Source organism: Camponotus floridanus, unplaced genomic scaffold (assembly GCF_003227725.1).
Source record: "Camponotus floridanus strain SB8 unplaced genomic scaffold, Cflo_v7.5 scaffold220, whole genome shotgun sequence".
In the NCBI taxonomy this organism is placed as follows: Eukaryota; Metazoa; Arthropoda; class Insecta; order Hymenoptera; family Formicidae; genus Camponotus; species Camponotus floridanus.
In genome coordinates this window covers 65,211-84,366 of record NW_020229349.1, presented here as the reverse complement: position 1 = coordinate 84,366, position 19,156 = coordinate 65,211, and the positions used below count along the sequence as shown (strand labels likewise).

The window sequence follows — 19,156 nt, the reverse complement described above, 5'->3', positions numbered from 1 at the left end:
GACGACGCGTCGGACGGGAGGGGGAAGAGAGGAAACTCGAAATCGCGAAGATATCGGGGAGAGACGCGAATAAACGTCAGTATCTCGCGACGATGACCGCGACGACGGTCGCGAGCGATATCGCCCCGCCGATCTTCGTCGATCTGCAGGGTTTCGTCGTCAACGAGCGATTCGTGACGAAGGAGATGGCGATACTTGCGAACGGCAGAGATCTTACGCATCACATCTTTCGCGCGCCGATGTCGTGGAATCTGCTGACGAAGAGCGAGAAGTCGCAGGCCTGTTGGCTGACTCTTAATCACCACGAATTTCACTGGACCGACGGACACGTGAAGTATAGGCACGCGAAGCAGATCGTTCGCGACGCGATATATCGCGCGTCGAGGGATCTCGCGTCGAACGCCGCGGTGACGATCTACGTCAAGGGTCTCGAGAAGAAAAAGTGGCTGGCCGACATCGCGGGAGAGGTCGCGGAACAGCTCGACCTGACGATGGAGACCATCGACACCGATTACGAGGATATCGGACCCCTTCGAACGCTAGCCGCGACTCGCGTCTATCGCTGCGGCTATCACTCGAAGAATTGCGCCTTGGAAAACGTGTGCAAACTGCACAACTGGTGGTTGGAGAGACGCGATCAATTGCGCGACATGTGAACAGAGACGCGTCGTAGATTAGTCTTACGCGTACTCTTATCGACGACTTATCGCCCTACCTAAAAGTATTATTAATACTTAGAAAGATACTATTAATACTAAGAAAAAAATAATATTAAAATAATATTAAAATAATATTAATACTAAGAATATTAATACTAAGAATATTAAAATAATATAAAAATATTATTAAAATAATATTAATACTAAGAATATTAAAATAATATTAATACTAAGAATATTAAAATAATATTAAAATAATATTAAAATAATATTAATTAGCGAATAAACTCGTATCGCGCGTACGCGGTTAAACGTATTTTCCGGCACTTCCTCCGGAGCAATCGAGATANCCGGCGCGAGCAGATGTGGAGAAGTGCTACCCGCATGGAAAGAGAAAGAAACTCATCTTACATTCTTTTGTCTTTCTTTTCGTATGCTTAACGCTTATACAATGGATGCTCGGTCTATACTTACTGTGTCTATGGAAAAATGTCATAATTCTGATATTCGATCATCATTTCTCCAGGATTGACTACACCGATTTTATTTAAACAGGTCGCAAATCGAAAAGTTTGTATTCATTATATCATAAAAATGTCGTTAGATTTTTTATTTCGGCTTTAGTTTATTAAAATATCTTACTCGAAAGTTTACTTGACGTGAAATTCCGCACTTCCGTTAAATAGGGGGTTAAATAGGGCACTTGATACTACCAAGTTAGTAGCGCCGCGTCGAGAACAATGGCCCTCAATGCTTGGACCTGTTTTTTTATGTACTTAGCTTATGTACTTAGTTTTTTTATGTACTCGTGATGCTACCGCGTAGCTTTGATATGATCCATGGACACCCCAACATAAAATTAACATAAAATGGATATCCATAGGATATCGAGTGCTGTCTGGGCTTTTAAACCATCCTCCTTTTTAGAAAGTCGGCGAGCATAAAGGAAGTAAACCATTTTGCATTACCATTGTACAAAAATTAAATAAATACCCATAAAATACTGAGTAAATATATATATAATGTTCGTTATTTTCAGTTGAAAATGTAACTCGTTATGATAGACTTTTCCCGCGTTGCTTTGTTCTTAACGCATAAGCACGACAATAACAACGAGTACTGTCGTGCAGTAATATATACACATGATTCCGCGGTATATAAAAAATATAAATTTTATATTTTGCATTTTTTCCCGATTTGAAAATAATTGCAATAAATTAATGAGATTTTTTGCGATTAAAATGAAATCAAACCTAATATATAATAATAATAATATAAATCGAATCTCTTAATCAAATTAATTATTAAATCAACAAAATTTCATAAAAGGCTTAAGGGACCAACGCAAAGGTAAAAGATGCGAAAATAAAAAACGGTTATATTAGTATAATAACCTAATAAAACTTTTATTTAAAATCAAGTGACAAATGCTGCGTTTCGACCTAATTCGGGTCCTTATCAATGTCAAATCGCAAAATACCAGTAAGCAAAAATAAAATTCAATATAACAGTCATTAATAATAAGTGACGGAAAGACACAAAGCAAAATAAATAGTGATAAAAAAGTCAAAAAAGTCAAAGTCAAATACGCAAATAATGGGCGAATTTAAACGCACAAAAAGCGCAATGCAATGATGGGCAAACCCATGATGCCTATGGATTGTCAAAAATACATAAAAAGGAATGCCCGTTACGTGTGATTGTCTCTTGTATTAACAGTCCTTTATACTCTTGTATTAACAGTCCTTTATACTATTGGCGCCTTTTTCTCCACGGCATCCTATACAAGAATTTGCTGAATCCGAGAAGCCATATCGAAAACAGTTTTGAATTAATTAAAAAACTTAATAATTTTTACTTAGAAGACAACTATGACTTGGCGTCTTTGGATGTTGTGAGTTTCTTGTGTCTTTTCACCAATGTTTCTTGTGTCTTTTCACCAATGTTCCACTTGATTTGGTTATTGGAGGAATTGCGAAACGATAGCATTTCATTGAAAAGAATATCAGTATTCCATACGGTGAATTTGTTATTTCTCTTAAACTGATTATGGATTCCACTTATTTCAAGTTTGATAATGTCATTTATAAACAGATTTTTGGCACTCCGATGGGCTCCCCGCTTTCCTCGATTTTGGCAGATATTATCATGGCGGATTTGGAGGAAAGAGCAATTTCATCCCTCCCAGTTTCTCTTCCTTTTTACATACGCTATGTCGACGACATTGTTCTTGCTGTTCCTAGACAATTTATCCATCACATTTTCCAGATGTTTAATTCACTTCACAACAGATTGAGTTTTACCATTGAATACTTTAATAATTGTAGTATAAATTTCTTGGACACACACTATTATCATTAACAAGAATTACATTGAATTCAATTGGTACAGGAAACCGACTTTTTCAGGGAGACTTCTCTCATTTTTTTCACACCACCCTCTGTCACATAAAAGAGGAGTGGTTATCGGCTTGACTGATAGGATTTTTAGATTTTCACATCCGCGTTTTCATAACGATAATTTTTCTTTTATCATCTCAATTTTATTGAACAATGGTTATCCGATACATTTCATTTTTCAAACGATTACTCAAAGACTCAAGTTTTTAATTTTTACTAAGAGCAATGACGTTGACTTGCATTTCCATACTCCCTCCTCTCCTACTCTTTCTCCTTTTTTCACCATTCCTTTTTCCTCAAGTTTTCCCAGAAATTTCATTTCGAATATCAAGAAATATGCGAATAGAAGATTGGCTTACTCTGTGAACAACAAACTGAACTCTCTCGTCAGATTGCATAAGGATCCTTTACCTGATCTCCACCATTCTAATGTCATTTATAAGATCAGCTGTCTAGATTGTGATGCTTCTTATGTGGGTCAGATGAAGAGGAAACTAATAACTAGGATCAAGGAACACCGCTCTGATATCAATAAGACATCGGGGTCTCTCTCGGTTGTGTCCCTTCATAGAATGGAAGGTCATGAATTTGACTGGGCAAACATCTCCATTTTAGAAGAAGAACCGGGATATAAAAAGAGACTAATTGCAGAAATGTTACATATTTCTAATCAGAATCACGGTATCAACATCCAGAGTGACACGGAGTTCCTTGACAAGATATATTTGCCAATTATAAAGAAATTCTCACAATGATTTCTTCGAAATGTTTCCTTTCATCATTTCTTTATCCTTCATTCTGATGGTGATATCTTTCTTTCCCCCTCTTTCCTTTTTTGGGGATCTTGCGTCGCCTCTTTGCGTTCTCGTATCTCTCAGTCCGGCGCTGTCGATTAGAGAGTTTGTGTCGTGCCTGTATTGCTCTCTCCTCGAAGGATTTCCGTGTTCTGCTTACCTTCATTTTGGGGAAGGGTACGCATTTTTATCTATTTCTAATCGTTTCACATCGTATTATTTTTTGTCTTACTTTTAATTTATTCTTTATAACTTTTTTATTTTTTAAATTTTGATAAATTGATTCCCGTACTATCTTTTGGGGTTTTTAATGTCATTTAGGGGGGTTTACACATTTTTTGTTGTTTTTCTCTTTTATAGTATGCCACCCGAATTAAGGTTTAATCAGAGCACATTGGGCTCCATTGCATTTTGGCTGGTCATCGACCTAGGCTTCTTTGACTGCCTTGTATTAATGAGATGTTTGTGGACCTTATGACTGGGTTTCCTTGTCGGCGTGCGTTTTTCGAGGGTGGAGCGACATGGTTTTTGTCATGGCATACCAGGAATTTGGATCATGGGTTTGCCCATCATTGCGTTGCGCTTTTTGTGCGTTTAAATTCGCCCGTTATTTGCGTATTTAATTTTGACTTTTTTGACTCTTTTATCACTATTTATTTTGCTTTGTGTCTTTCCGTCACTTATTATTAATGACCGTTATATTGAATTTTATTTTTGCTTACTGGTATTTTGCGATTTGACATTGATAAGAACCCGAATTGGGTCGAAACGCAGCGTTTGTCACTTGATTTAAATAAAAGTTTTATTAGGTTATTATACTAATATAACCGTTTTTTATTTTCGCATCTTTTACCTTTGCGTTGGTCCCTTAAGCCTTTTATGAAATTTTGTTGATTTATCGTACGGACCTTTACTGTGTTTAGTTTAATTATTAAATTTTAATCATATATTTAATTAAAAATGATCCGATTTACGTTATTTTTAATTACTTTGAAAAATTCATTTTAACTAATATATTTTATTATTTACTCATTAATTTTATTAATGATTTATTTAATTTTGAATAAATCTCTCTCTAATTCGTTATAATTACACCCCTATAATACAATTAATATGTATTTTTTACATTTGCAGTAAGAAAAATTTTTAGGACAATTGATCATAATTTGCAGGTATTTACGAGTCAAGAGAAAAGTTATTATAAATATATATAGAATCAATTTACAAAAATAAATGGATTTTATTAATTTATATTATTAAACATATATAAGTGTATATAAGTTTATTTCAATTATTGGGTGGAGTTCCGAATAGGTGAACCCTCCGATTTTTTTGAGACTATACTATTTTTTTGTATTTTTGTACGCTGATTACGAATATGATAATGAAAATTTGCTACTAGGTCATTTTCAAGGTCAAAACTCCAAAAAATTGAAAAAAATATCAGTTTTTTGACATTATTTCGATAAATATTCATGTATAAAAAAAATGTTTCAAATAAAAGTTGTAGTTCTTGTAAAAATATATCATTTATGTTGTATCATTTATGTTGTATACATTTTTCGCGTAAAATTAAAAGTTTTCGAGAAAATCGACATTAAAGACTAAAATTAGTGGTAAATAGGTAAATGACGGTATATGTTAAGTTGGGAGTGGCGCACTTGGATACTAATTATTTGCACACTACTAAGTTGCACACCGCTCAGGTATACACGGAAAGTTGCACATCGTTCAGTTGTACACAGAAGCTCCTTCGAAAAAACTCTGGGGATGAAATAATTTGGACAAAAAACTCTGGGGTTAAAATGACTTGGGGACAAAGTAGGTCGGGGGTATATTATAGGGTGGTTCGGGGGGGCCAAGCCTCCCGAGGGGCAAACGTAGGAGCAGGAAAAGGGGGGGTGCAGGTGGGGCGAAGCCCCCCCGTCTATGATATAGCTAATATCTATTATAAAAATTTAAAATAACTTTTAAACATAATATGCTTTTCACCTTGCGTTGGGGTCTTGCTAATCTTTTCTGTATCTATTTTTAGTATATTTTAAACTCATCAGATTTTTAGTAAGGCGAAGATTTAATAAATATAAATTCTATACGCACACACACCTTGCGTAGGGGTCTTGCTAATCTTTTCTGTATCTATTTTTAGTATATTTTAGACTCATCAGATTTTTAGTAAGGCGAAGATTTAATAAATATAAATTCTATACGCACACACACCTTGCGTAGGGGTCTTGCTAATCTTTTCTGTATCTATTTTTAGTATATTTTAGACTCATCAGATTTTTAGTAAGGCGAAGATTTAATAAATATAAATTCTATACGCACACACACCTTGCGTAGGGGTCTTGCTAATCTTTTCTGTATCTATTTTTAATATATTTTAGACTCATCAGATTTTTAGTAAGGCGAAGATTTAATAAATATAAATTCTATACAAGAAAAAAATGTAAAAAAAATTAAAAAATACAAAAATACAAAAAAATTAAAAAATACAAAAATACAAAGAAAAAGTATAAAAACAAAAAAAATGGTGTCAGTTCTTTGTCACGTCCTAGTCGTTGACTCCGGGCTTGGCTGAGAACGAAGAATATATTAATGTTTTCTTTCATGTTTCTTAGTGCAAAGAGAGAGGATCTTTTCTTTTATCTCATTATTTTCGAAAACTATCAGTTTTATGCAAAAAATGTATAGGACATAAATGATATATTTTTACAAGAACTACAACTTTTATTTGAAATATTTTTTAAATACATGAATATTTATCGAAATAATGTCAAAAAAGTGATATTTTTTTCAATTTTTTGGAGTTTTGACCTTGAAAATAACCTAGTCGCAAATTTTCATTATCATATTCGTAATCAGCGCACAAAAATATAAAAAAATAGTATAGTCTCAAAAAAATCGGAGGGTTCACCTATTCGGAACTTTATCCGTCGAGATAATTTATAGTAGTAATTTTATTAATATATAAAGGATATCATGATAAGAAAACTAGCGTCTATGAGTCACAGCGGATGGTAATGCCTAAAAATTCTGTTTAATTGTACACGAAATTTAAACGAAAACACGGCATATGCATATATTTTACTTGATGCATTTAACCAAGATATAGATTCTCGTTTTTGAGAAATTCTATAAAACCCTCTTTACCCCTCTGAAGAGACGTAGACGAGAAAAATATCGGGGCGAAGTCGCTGAATCAGGAAACGAATCCGAGTCTTTCGCTTGCCGGGCGACTGCTCTTACCACTGAGCTATTCAGCGCCACACCGATATCACTCTCGTCTATTTGTTTATAACTATGGAAAATGAAACGCGATCTTTTTAGCTACGCGTGAATTAAACTAAATCGAAAGGAATTAGGCTCGTTATATATTAAATAATATGATAAGAAAACTAGCGTCTACGAGCCACAGCGGATGGTAATGCCTTTCCCGATTCAGCGACTTCCCCCCGATATTTTTCTCGTCTACGTCTCTTCAGGGGGGTAAAGAGGGTTTTATAGAATTTCTCAAAAATGAGAATCTATATCTTGGTTAAATGCAACAAGTAAAATATATGCATATGCCGTGTTTTCGTTTAAATTTCGTGTACAATTAAAAAGAATTTTTAGGCATTACCATCCGCTGTGGCTCGTAGACGCTAGTTTTCTTATCATGTTATTTAATATATAACGAGCCTAATTCCTTTCGATTTAGTATAAAGGATATATCTGAAATGATGCACTAAACTTTAGGAGCGTATTCTAGAGGTTAAAATACGACTTTTTTAGAGGCCCCTAAAGTTTGGGGGAAAAATCGAAAATTGGCTGTATTTCAGGAAAATTATTATTTGACGTTGGTTTTGATGTTACCTATCACCCTTTCTTGAGAGATAAATAAATTTGCATTGCGGATATTGGTCAATTTCACACATTGTCGAATTTTAGCTCGGAGGGGGATTTATTTGCGGATATATTCCATATTCATAAGAAAAAAAAGTCTTATTTTGACCTTTAAAATACGCTTCTAAAGTTTAATGCATCATTTCAGATACACCCTGTATTTATATATATATATATATATATATATATATATATATATATGTATATATATATGTGTGTAATAAGGTTATTTTGAATTATTTTGTATATATATGTATTAGGGTGGTCCTTAACAGGGGTGTTTTCAAATTTCTATGCTCCCAGGGGCTCAAAAGCTTCCAAATCTATAAAAAAAAATTCCCTGAAAATTTGAGCTCTTAATATCAACTCTAAGATAGTCCGCATTCCAACCTAAGTTTCTTATGGAAATAACATGAGAAAAATTTCCTTCGTTATTTAGAATTTTATTATTCGGGAATAAATGGATCTATCATGATGATTCATACATATTTTTATGAAGAATTTAACGCTCTACAAAAAAGGTCTCTTATAGTTTTTCGCTAAATCTATTAGTTTAAAAGTTATTCGAGCTTAAAGTTTAATTTTTATATAACTATTAATATTATTAAGTATGATTATTAAGTAAATAATTATATATTACAAATATATTAAATATTTCTTGTAAAATTTTTATCTATGATCAAAATAAGCAAATATAATGTTATCCGTAGAATTGTGATTAATATATGTGATTTTGAAATAAATAAAACAGATAGTTATTTAATTTTCAAGATAATAAAATAAAAGAACGGATGAAATATGATACCATTTGGATACTTAGCTTTAATCAATTTTCATATTTTTCATTATTGTAGATTTTCGACTATCAGCATAATATTGCTTATATTCTGATAGAAATTGAATTATAAATTGTTGTTGCTCTGGATCCTTGCTTAGTATACTATGGTATTCTTCAATTAGTTTCACTGCACGCTCAGCAATATCATTAACAACTTTCAAATTTCTTACCAATAGCAAACCCTTCTGGTAATCTTCATTTCGACACCACTCAGATGGATTTAAATTTAAAAAATCTGTATTTATCCCAAATCGTTCGAAAAACTGGAGTGATCTTGATGATATGAATGAAGCAATGCTCCAATTATATACGTCTCTAATGTTTTTAATTTCAAAGCGTTTCAATTTTTCTGAACTTTTGTCAATACTTTTTAACATAATTACCATCTGGCTCTTAATGTTTAGTGATATTCTTTCGTCAAAAAACGCCATAGCTGCAGTTTCTGGATTTAAATACCACAAATGCTTGCTAAATTTCTTTAATGCTACTTTAGATATTTTAGCATCTGTCAATTTATAATCAATAAGTTCTTTTAAAAATGATAAATCATTATTTGGAGCTTCAGAGGCTAGAGGACAAGTAAACCATGCTTTGATATACACTGTAGCAATAAAAATACAAATTTCAGAAATTGATTTGATTAATTTAACGGTTATTTTGAATTGTTTACGAAATAAATATATTTTGATAGTATATATGGCCTTCGACATCCATCTAGCGTGATGGAATGCACCCGGTTTTCTAAATTTTACTTCACTGCACGGAACTTTACCGATAAATACCTGAACAAGCTCCAAAAATTCTCTGTAGTCCTCTCTTGGTTGTTCAGAATCAAGTTGCTTTTGGATAAATTCATTGATGTTTTCAATATGATTCTGTATTTTGTCTTGCACATACGAGTCTTCAATGCCAGTAGAATATTGACTTGTATCAATTTCTGTCCAATTCTCTCGGAATCTTTTAAACAAAGGTACATCAGGACCTGAAGTTGTAGGTATTTTAAGTTCAAAAACATCCCTTAGAATAAGCTCAAACATGTGATGCCTGCAAGGCAAATACAGGAGTTTTTTTTCGAGTAACTGTTCAAGTAAAATTGCAGCTCCTTTACTTGATCCTAGATTTGCAGCAGTAGTATCACAGCAAAGAGCCTTAATACAGTCAGGAATACCCCAATCAATAACAGCGTCAAACATTGCATCAGCTTGAGACTGTCCTGTACCATCATCTAGTATCGGGATCGCTAATATTTTTTCGATTTGTCCACAACTTAATACAACTGGTAGTCGTTCTTTATTTTCTCCACTTGAAGTTTTCAAAATTTTTCCATCCCAATGTAGGACACTAGCATTCAAGTCTTCAGTTTTGAAAAGTTCTTTGATTTCTTTAACTTTCTCTTCACGTATTTTCTCTCTGCTTCGACGAATTGATGATCGATTTACTATTAATGGATTGACGTTAATATTTAATGATGAACATAAAGCTACAATCAAACGTACAGCATTGCGGTCGCTTATTTTACAATGATCGAAGACCGCTACTAATTTATCATTTACGATATTTATTGTGCCACGAGATTGTGTTGATTCTTGATGCTGAATAGTTGCCAGTTCATCGGAAAAATTTGAAGCAGACGATTGAGACGATATTGTTTTTTGACTTAATGGATTTACTCCTTCCACTTCGCTGCTCGATGTAAATTCCACAAATTCATCTATTTAATAAACATAAAAGTCATAAATATAAAAATTTGTGATTGAAATTAAGATACAATCATTTTTAATAAATAAATTCAACTTTATAAATGATTTTAAAATCAATTTTACCGTATCGAGCTTTTTCTCTCTCCAATTTTTCACGACGTAGCTGTAGTAGTTCATCCTTCATTTTTTGGGTTTGTTCATTATCATCAGACTCAATGTTAGCTATATAGCCCACTCTACCGTCTTTCCGTTGTTGAGTCAAAAAATGCATTATATTTTCATTGACCATTTGTGCCGCATTCGCATGGGCAATGTCGAATAAATTTAACAATGAAGATTTAAATTCGTCCTCTTTAATTTTATTTGAGTCTCTGTTCATACTTTTTTGGAGAAGCTGATATTGTTCATATAATTTTAATAACTGATCTATGCAATGATCTTTTCTTTTAGTTGGTATCTGAGCTTTGTGCCAAAATACTTTAACTTCTTCTGCACAGATTTCAGCACTTTCACGTAATTTTAATTTTAGAATACGTATATGATAAAAAAAAACTTTTAGCACTTGTAATTTTGATGGCAATTTATTACCGATAATTTGAGTGTCCACATCACCAATCAAATAAATATTTTGACGTAAAATTATTCTTGATGTCATGATGAATAAATATTTTCTTTGACAGCTCACACAGGTTGGTTATTTTAATTAGAGGTTAAGTGATTTAGAAATATTTTTAAAGGTCGAAATATTTGAGTACACAAATACTATTATAGATGGCGTAAGTGACTCACAAGTTTTGTCAGTCCATAATGCCACGAAAATTATAAACATGGCATTTGCTTATTTTGATCATAGATAAAAATTTTACAAGAAATATTTAATATATTTGTAATATATAATTATTTACTTAATAATCATACTTAATAATATTAATAGTTATATAAAAATTAAACTTTAAGCTCGAATAACTTTTAAACTAATAGATTTAGCGAAAAACTATAAGAGACCTTTTTTGTAGAGCGTTAAATTCTTCATAAAAATATGTATGAATCATCATGATAGATCCATTTATTCCCGAATAATAAAATTCTAAATAACGAAGGAAATTTTTCTCATGTTATTTCCATAAGAAACTTAGGTTGGAATGCGGACTATCTTAGAGTTGATATTAAGAGCTCAAATTTTCAGGGAATTTTTTTTTATAGATTTGGAAGCTTTTGAGCCCCTGGGAGCATAGAAATTTGAAAACACCCCTGTTAAGGACCACCCTAATATGTATACAGGGTGATTTAAAATAATCCTATTGTCAGTGAAATTACACATTCTTGAGTCAATTTCCGACTAAGCGTCGGAAATTTTGCAAAGGAAAAATCGTCTTAGAATTAACTTTTTGAATTTTTCAATTACTAAAGGAAGTAATTAACTTATGACGGGTCGAATACAAGAGGCAGATAAGGGTGGCATGATTCACCGTCAGACGCGGGTGCTTACGCGGGGCGCCCGCTGCGATCAGCTGGTCGCTACATACACACACATGCGAATACATTTTAACGATACATCCCGGAATCGTTCCGTTTTCTCGGCAATGCCGGAAGCTGCCGCCCGGCAGAACATCCGCGAATAAAAAAAAAATATATATATATACTTATTTTTCTTTTTTTACTTTTATCAATTCAAGATGTTATTTTGCACGTATTCTTTTTATATAAAAAATTTTTTTAAGAATAACTGTAATATGTAAAATTGCATATTTCTCAAATAATTATTTTTAAATTTGTGATAGTTTTCAATTATTTCCAATTTTAATAATAATTGAAAAATTATATAGTTATTAAAAGTGTAAATCGCGTGTTATATACAGGGTATCATTTTAAGTAATGCAGCTGAATATCTTGAAACTACGACGGTTTCGGTGAAAATGTTTTAAACAAAAGTTGCATAGTTTTAAGGGAGCCATAAAATGGTGTCATTGATTTTACATTAGAAAGTCGTTTGAAGATCACGTAAAGGTCATCTTCAATTTTTTAAACGGAACCCCCTATTTTTTATTACTTATTCTTGCAGTTTATCTCGAGAGCTTTCCAAAACTCTATAATAAAGTATTTCTTCATTGAATACATTTCAAGTTATGAGGCTTAAAATAATCATTCCTTAATTTTACAGAACCATAAAATATCTAGTAAAATATTCATTTTTCGATTATCTTACCTTAATGCTTATAATATGCTACATAGGATATTAGGACTACAAAGGAAAGCATACGTGGCCAATCATGTTTTGCATCATTTTATGTGTAACGAATGGAAATTTGATAACACAAATAGTCGAAATTTGATGTCTCTAATACCACCTGATGATCGAGAAATATTTTCGATAGATCTTTCTGATATTGATATGACTAAGTATTTTAGGTAAATATAAAAATATTCTTTATCTTAAATAGAAAGAAGCTAGAATGTGCTGATCCAGCACATGGTTTTTGGGCTTTTATTTTTATTAGAAATTATATATAAAAATTCAAAAATATTTACTAAATAGTGCTCTCTATTAATGGTATATCATAATTTAATACTACCTTATATTTTTGAGCAAGTTGCTCTTTCATAAAAATTAAAATTTGAAAAATAATTTTGGTAAAACTAAACAATTTGCGGTCTATACGGTGATGACCTTGACATATGTTGTCAAGGATACTTTCCCGCGTAATTTCATGTATATATATATATATATATATAATAGCCGAACTTAAATAGTCTAGTCCCTATCTCCATCTCAAAGTTTCAAAAGATGATAATTTTATACAATTCGGACCTCTGCCCCGAGACTTTGATCTTCGTGTGTTGTCAAAGACATCATTCTAAGTAACTTTTGCTTATAAAATAATTGGAGGTCGCCGCTTATTAAAAAATTGTTAACAAATGAAATTAATGATATAAATGATGTGAAACGAGATGTATATTTGCAAAATTTCACATGGCTTTGCGACTTTCCACATGAAGCAAGGTCCACCTTGCCTACTGGCGGGAGGGCGGCACGCGCGCGTGTGTGTATGTGGAAAGTCGCAAACCCACATGAAATTTTACAAATATATCTCGTTTCACATTATTTATATCATTAACTTCTTTTATTTATAACTTTGAAATAAACAATGAGCGTCGACTAAAACCTTTTGAATGTTACTCAGGGTCCATCACTTTGACAATATGTGTCAAAGTCAAGGTTATTCGAGATGGCCCTCCTAAGCTAAATAATTACCTTTATATAAGTCAACTTAATATATTCAATGAGCAACAAATGCACGATAAATTAATTAAGCACATACTGGATTTATATCTTTATATTTTTATTTCATTTATGATAATAAATGAAATAAAAATAAAACGTGAAATAAAAATATAGTTTTTAATTGCTGAAAAATAGATTGATTTATAATATTATACAATTTTGTTAATGTAATAATATTTACATTAAAAATAATTTTAAATATTTATTTTATTATTTGAAGGGATGCAATAATAGGTACCAAAAAATATCTTCTTCATGAAGATATGAATCGATTAAAAGCAGCTAAAGCACATTGTAAAAGGTAAAAATAAAAGAAACATTATTGTTATTTATTTGTTGGATACATTAATTGCTTATTTGATTGCATAAGATATTAATTTTTAAATATAATAGAAGTATTTATTTTAGAGTGGATCTATTTGTAAGAACATTTAAAACTGTTATTATTATTGGAATATTATCGATGATATATAAATGTATGTGATTTTAAATATTTTTTTTAAAGAGAGAGAAGAGATTATATAAAAACAATGGTTTATAAATATTGCATATTGTATAATTTGTTGTATAAAATTATATAACTTTTGTATAACTTGTATAACTGGCTACTGTATAAAATTGTACAATTTGTATAACTGGATACTGTATAAAATTATATAACTTGTATAATTGGATATTGTATAAATTTATATAACTGTAATTTATAACAATTTAAAATAAACAATTAATGAAAATGTAATTTAAACGGAACGGATATTTAAACTCGAATTTCTCGAAAACAAAGCCTCAAATGAAAAAATTGTATTCTATATTTTTTTCTTATTTTTTTATAAGGGATTACCTTGTACTCGCTTACATATGTTATTTGGCCGGATCCTGTATATACAGGGTGCTTTCGGACAAACTTGAAGGGGTGACAGATCTTGATAAATAAAACAATTTTTGTTAAGCAATCCGTGTCCGGCGATGTCTCCTGGCGCCAGGTTGAATGAACATTTACACTTGCGTATTTCTTGCCCCCGTTACAATGTCATATGCAACCTCTGTTAATACCCGAAATGAGCTCATTACAGGATTACGAACGCATGCGATACAATTCGCAATAATTCTGGAATTTTTCAAAGGGTACGTCAGCAAATGCACCGTAGATGCGCAATGTTTGTATTGAGGTTGTAGATCGCCATTTTGAACATTTATTGTAACAGAATAAACAAAATATAATTTAAAAAACGTATAATTCTTTTTATTTTAATCTAACCATATAGAAATAAAAAAACATTCATCGCAGCATGGCACCTTAAAGAGGCATCGCCAGACAAGAGAACACAATTGTTTTAAAGAAAAACTTGTGTAACAAAAGCTACCAGATCTCCGCCGCAAGTAACATGCAACACGGCGTGAAAAGGATAATGAGAATGTGAGCTCGCCGCTTTGACTAGCTTCGGATAGTACAAGAGGACAGAATACAGTTTTCTGTCTCCTTCCTACCAAGCTGGCAAGGAAATAATAGTATAAAAAAACGAGACAAGTTTGAAAACATATTCTGCTTATTATATGGATGAAAATAAGAGAAAGTCACATAAACATAGATTTAGAAATGCTGTTTTTTCAAACCTTAACCATTTATGTACAAAATAAATACTAAAAATAATATTTAATTACTAGAAATAATATTCTTCCGCTTATCTATTTATATCTATCGATTTAAAAATAAACGTTCTTATTGATATTCGGAAAGATCTTATATTACTGCTTTGTGTCACAAAATTCGAGATATTCTAAGAATTTTTAAATATCTTTGAATTTTTAAAATATCTTTTTTAATTGCGAAATGTTGATAGTATATAAACGAACGTTTGCGGAAGAAAATTTTCAGCATTTTTTTTAACGAAATATTTATTAATGTTATTAACGCTAAATTTTAACATAAACAAAATATATTAAAAAGAAAACGTTTCTAGATTTACGTTTCACAATTATATAAATTTTTTTAAATCTGTGTATGCCAAGTTGGAATACTCTTTTATATATTTCAATCATTTATTTCTTAAACATTATATGTTTATAATGATACTCATATTTATATGGTTACATTATTCTTATTTTTATGTCTCAAGAAATAGTGTATCGATTTAAAATCACTTGTAAAATAAAATCATACTTATCAAATGTAAAAAAGTCTTGCCAAAAATCGTATTATGTATGAATTAATATTCGCAATGTATATAATATGTATATATTAATTAATACAAAATATGGAACATTTACAATACGACGTTTACATACATTTGTGCATATATTGATCGTGTATTTTTAAATATATTGTCAATATTGCTAAATATATTGTTCCATAAAAATTACATTTTAAAAATACATTATAATTATATTAATATAATATTTAATATTGTATAATATTATAAGTAAAATAATATTACATAAATAAAAATATTATATGTAATATTATAAAGAATATGTTTTACAGCAATTACTTAATAATATCTAATTATGATTAAATAGCTCTTTATATGTTATGCCTGTAAATTTATGTAATAAATACAATAGTTAAATATATTTTATATATTAAATTAATTACACATATATATTTTTAATAATTAATTTATACTTATAATTAATTAATTATTTATACGATTCCTATAACTTCTAAAATCAATGTTAAATTTAAATTTAAAGAAATAATGATGTTCTTTGTTAGATGAAGATTGAGAATTATTTTATTATTATTTTTTACATTTTGAGAAAAATAAAATTGTGTTATACTAATATTACAAAAATAAATGTGTATAATAAATCAGAAAAAGTAAATTACTACGTCGTTTGAAGTAATTTACTTTTATTCTCTTATTAAAATTATTTGAAATATTTTTATTTATTAATATCACACAATTTTGCAGATCTCAAAATTTACAAATGTGAAAAAATGATCTTAACAAAATTATATATTTACATTATTACATTTATGATACGTGTATATATCTTACTTCATCTTATTTATTAAAATATATCATAAAAATTAATCATGCATAATATCATGCGTTGTCTAAATAATTTAGAGTTGAGAGTAAGGTTTTATAATAATCTTAAGGAACTTTATCAATATTACAGATGTACTCTTTACAATAATACGCAGAACATGAATGTTAACTTTTCGAATTAAAGTTTACCCTCGCCTCACATCTACAAAATTGGGAATATATTATTAATATTATTAAAATAATAAAATAACTTATACATATATGTACATATATAATTAAAAATGATAAAAAAACGAAACAAGTTTAGAAACATATTCTGTTTATCATATGAATGAAAATAAAAGAATCTCACATAAACATAGATTTAGAAACGTTGTCTTTCCAAACTATAACTATTTGTATACAAAATAAATTGCTAGAAATAACATACTGTCTCATTCATTTACATCTATCAATTTAAAATTTCTAGACTTCTTCTAGATTTTTATTTGTAAGGCTATCTCTTTTTGCTAATGTTCTTCTTGATATTCGGAAAGCTTTTGTATTATTACTTTGTGTCACAAAATTCGACATATTCTAGGAATTTTTAAATATCTTTGACGTATTTGTTGATAGTATATAAGCGAACGTTTGCGAAGAATATTTTCTACATCTTTTTTAACGAAATATTTACTAACATTATTAATGTCAAATGTCTGCCATAAACAAAACATGTTAAAAAAGAGAACATTTCTAGATTTACGTAATATGTAAATTATAATAAATATATTGTATATATAATCATAACTATACAGGGTCTACCAAAAGTGTGGAAACCCCTAAATATCTCGGAAAATATACGTTTTACAGAAAAGTGTTTCCAACAAAAGTTGTAGGGTTTAAGAAGATCTATATACTGATTCTATCAGTTTGACCTTGGATGGCGTCGTCAAGGTCAGGTCAAGGTCACATTGACTTTTTTAAATGACACCCCCTACATTTGATTGCATATTCTTATAGCTTAATTCAAGAGCTTTCCAAAACACTATAATAATGTTCATTTTTATTAAGTACTTTGCGAGTTATGAGGGTTGAATGATAGAGTAGCGCCGGTATTAACATTATCCAAGGTGTACTACATGGAGGTTACTCGCTCGGATTTGCATCTGTTGTGTGTGTGATCCAGCTAACTAAGGCAAGATCGATTCCTCAACATATCCTCATATTTCGCTGAAGTCAAATTGCCAAAAAATTGCTCCATAAAACGTGTATGAAACGTCTCGTTAGTTCCTTCATTTACCGCTATGTGACGCACTACATGCAGTCTAACTCGCATTTAAAATTCAACTAAGAATGTATAAAGCTATCAAAGAACGAGCACCTTCTAACTTCAGCTTTGAGCAAGCAGAAATTAATTGTTATCGTCCAAATACAACGTACGATTAATTAAAATTAAACGTTTTAAAAATGGCTGGCGACTTGTCGGAACGTGAAAGAATCACTATCCTCATGATGCGTGGATGGGGTGATAACGAAAGATCGTTCTCTGATGTCGTTCGATTATTTAATGACACGTATCCGAACCGTCGAATTAATAAGTCCACTGTGTTAAAAACAATAGAACGTTTTAGACAAACTGGTAGCGTAAGAAATCGCTCTAAGTCAGGAAGACCATTGTCTGCAACCAACGAAGAAAAACAACTTGATGTTCTGCAGACATTTATTGAAGATCCCAATTCTAGTGTTCAGAGAGTCGCTCAAACTCACGATATTGCTCCCATGTCGGTTTGGAGAATTTTAAAGAAGAACAAGTTCCATCCATATAAATTGCAATACGTTCAAGAATTGCAAAACGGAGATGAGGAGCGTCGTATACATTTCTGTGAAAGAATGATGGCACTAATAGATGTCCGGCCCATCTTCCCTTATCAAATTGTTTTCACAGACGAGGCAACTTTTACCTTAACGGGAGAAGTTAATAATCAAAATTTTCGTTTCTGGTCAGATGAGAATCCGAATTGGGTGCGGGAAACTCACACACAACATCCACAAAAAATAAATGTATGGTGCGGAATAATAGATGGCTATTTAATAGGGCCGTTTTTTTTTGAAGAATATTTGAACGCTCAAAGGTATGAGAGATTACTTGTTGATCAAATAATTCCAGCCATACAGAATACTTTTCCAAATAATTTCCAAGAAATATGGTTTCAGCATGATGGAGCTCCTGCTCATTTTGGTGCAGGACCACGTCGTATTTTAAATGAGACTTTTCCGCTACGGTGGATAGGAAGAAGGAACGGAAATGAGGGAGGAGAGGATTGGCCACCTCGGTCACCAGATCTAACTCCTCTTGATTATTATCTATGGGGATATCTGAAGAGTAAGGTTTACAGAACAAAACCTAAAACCATTCACGAATTGATACAGCGAATAAGGGATGAAATGGCTTTGATACCTTTTGAAACGAATCGTAAAGTCATTTCTACATTCTACCAAAGATTAGCATATTGTCAGGAAGTAAATGGCAGCCACTTTCAGCATTTATTTTAACACATTGAAACACATTTGCAATCGTTTGGTGCAACCTAACCTGATCTCTGTATACACGCACCGCACGCACGCA

General features: G+C 31.2%; 1 long non-coding RNA gene across 1 annotated transcript; it reads left to right on the top strand.

Moving 5' to 3' along the window:
• Positions 1-12,507: 12,507 nt before the first annotated feature.
• On the top strand, positions 12,508-14,061 carry LOC112637920. The gene is made up of 3 exons (XR_003122836.1): positions 12,508-12,684; positions 13,779-13,859; positions 13,967-14,061. It is a non-coding gene; the product is annotated as an uncharacterized LOC112637920 (long non-coding RNA).
• Positions 14,062-19,156: the final 5,095 nt, after the last annotated feature.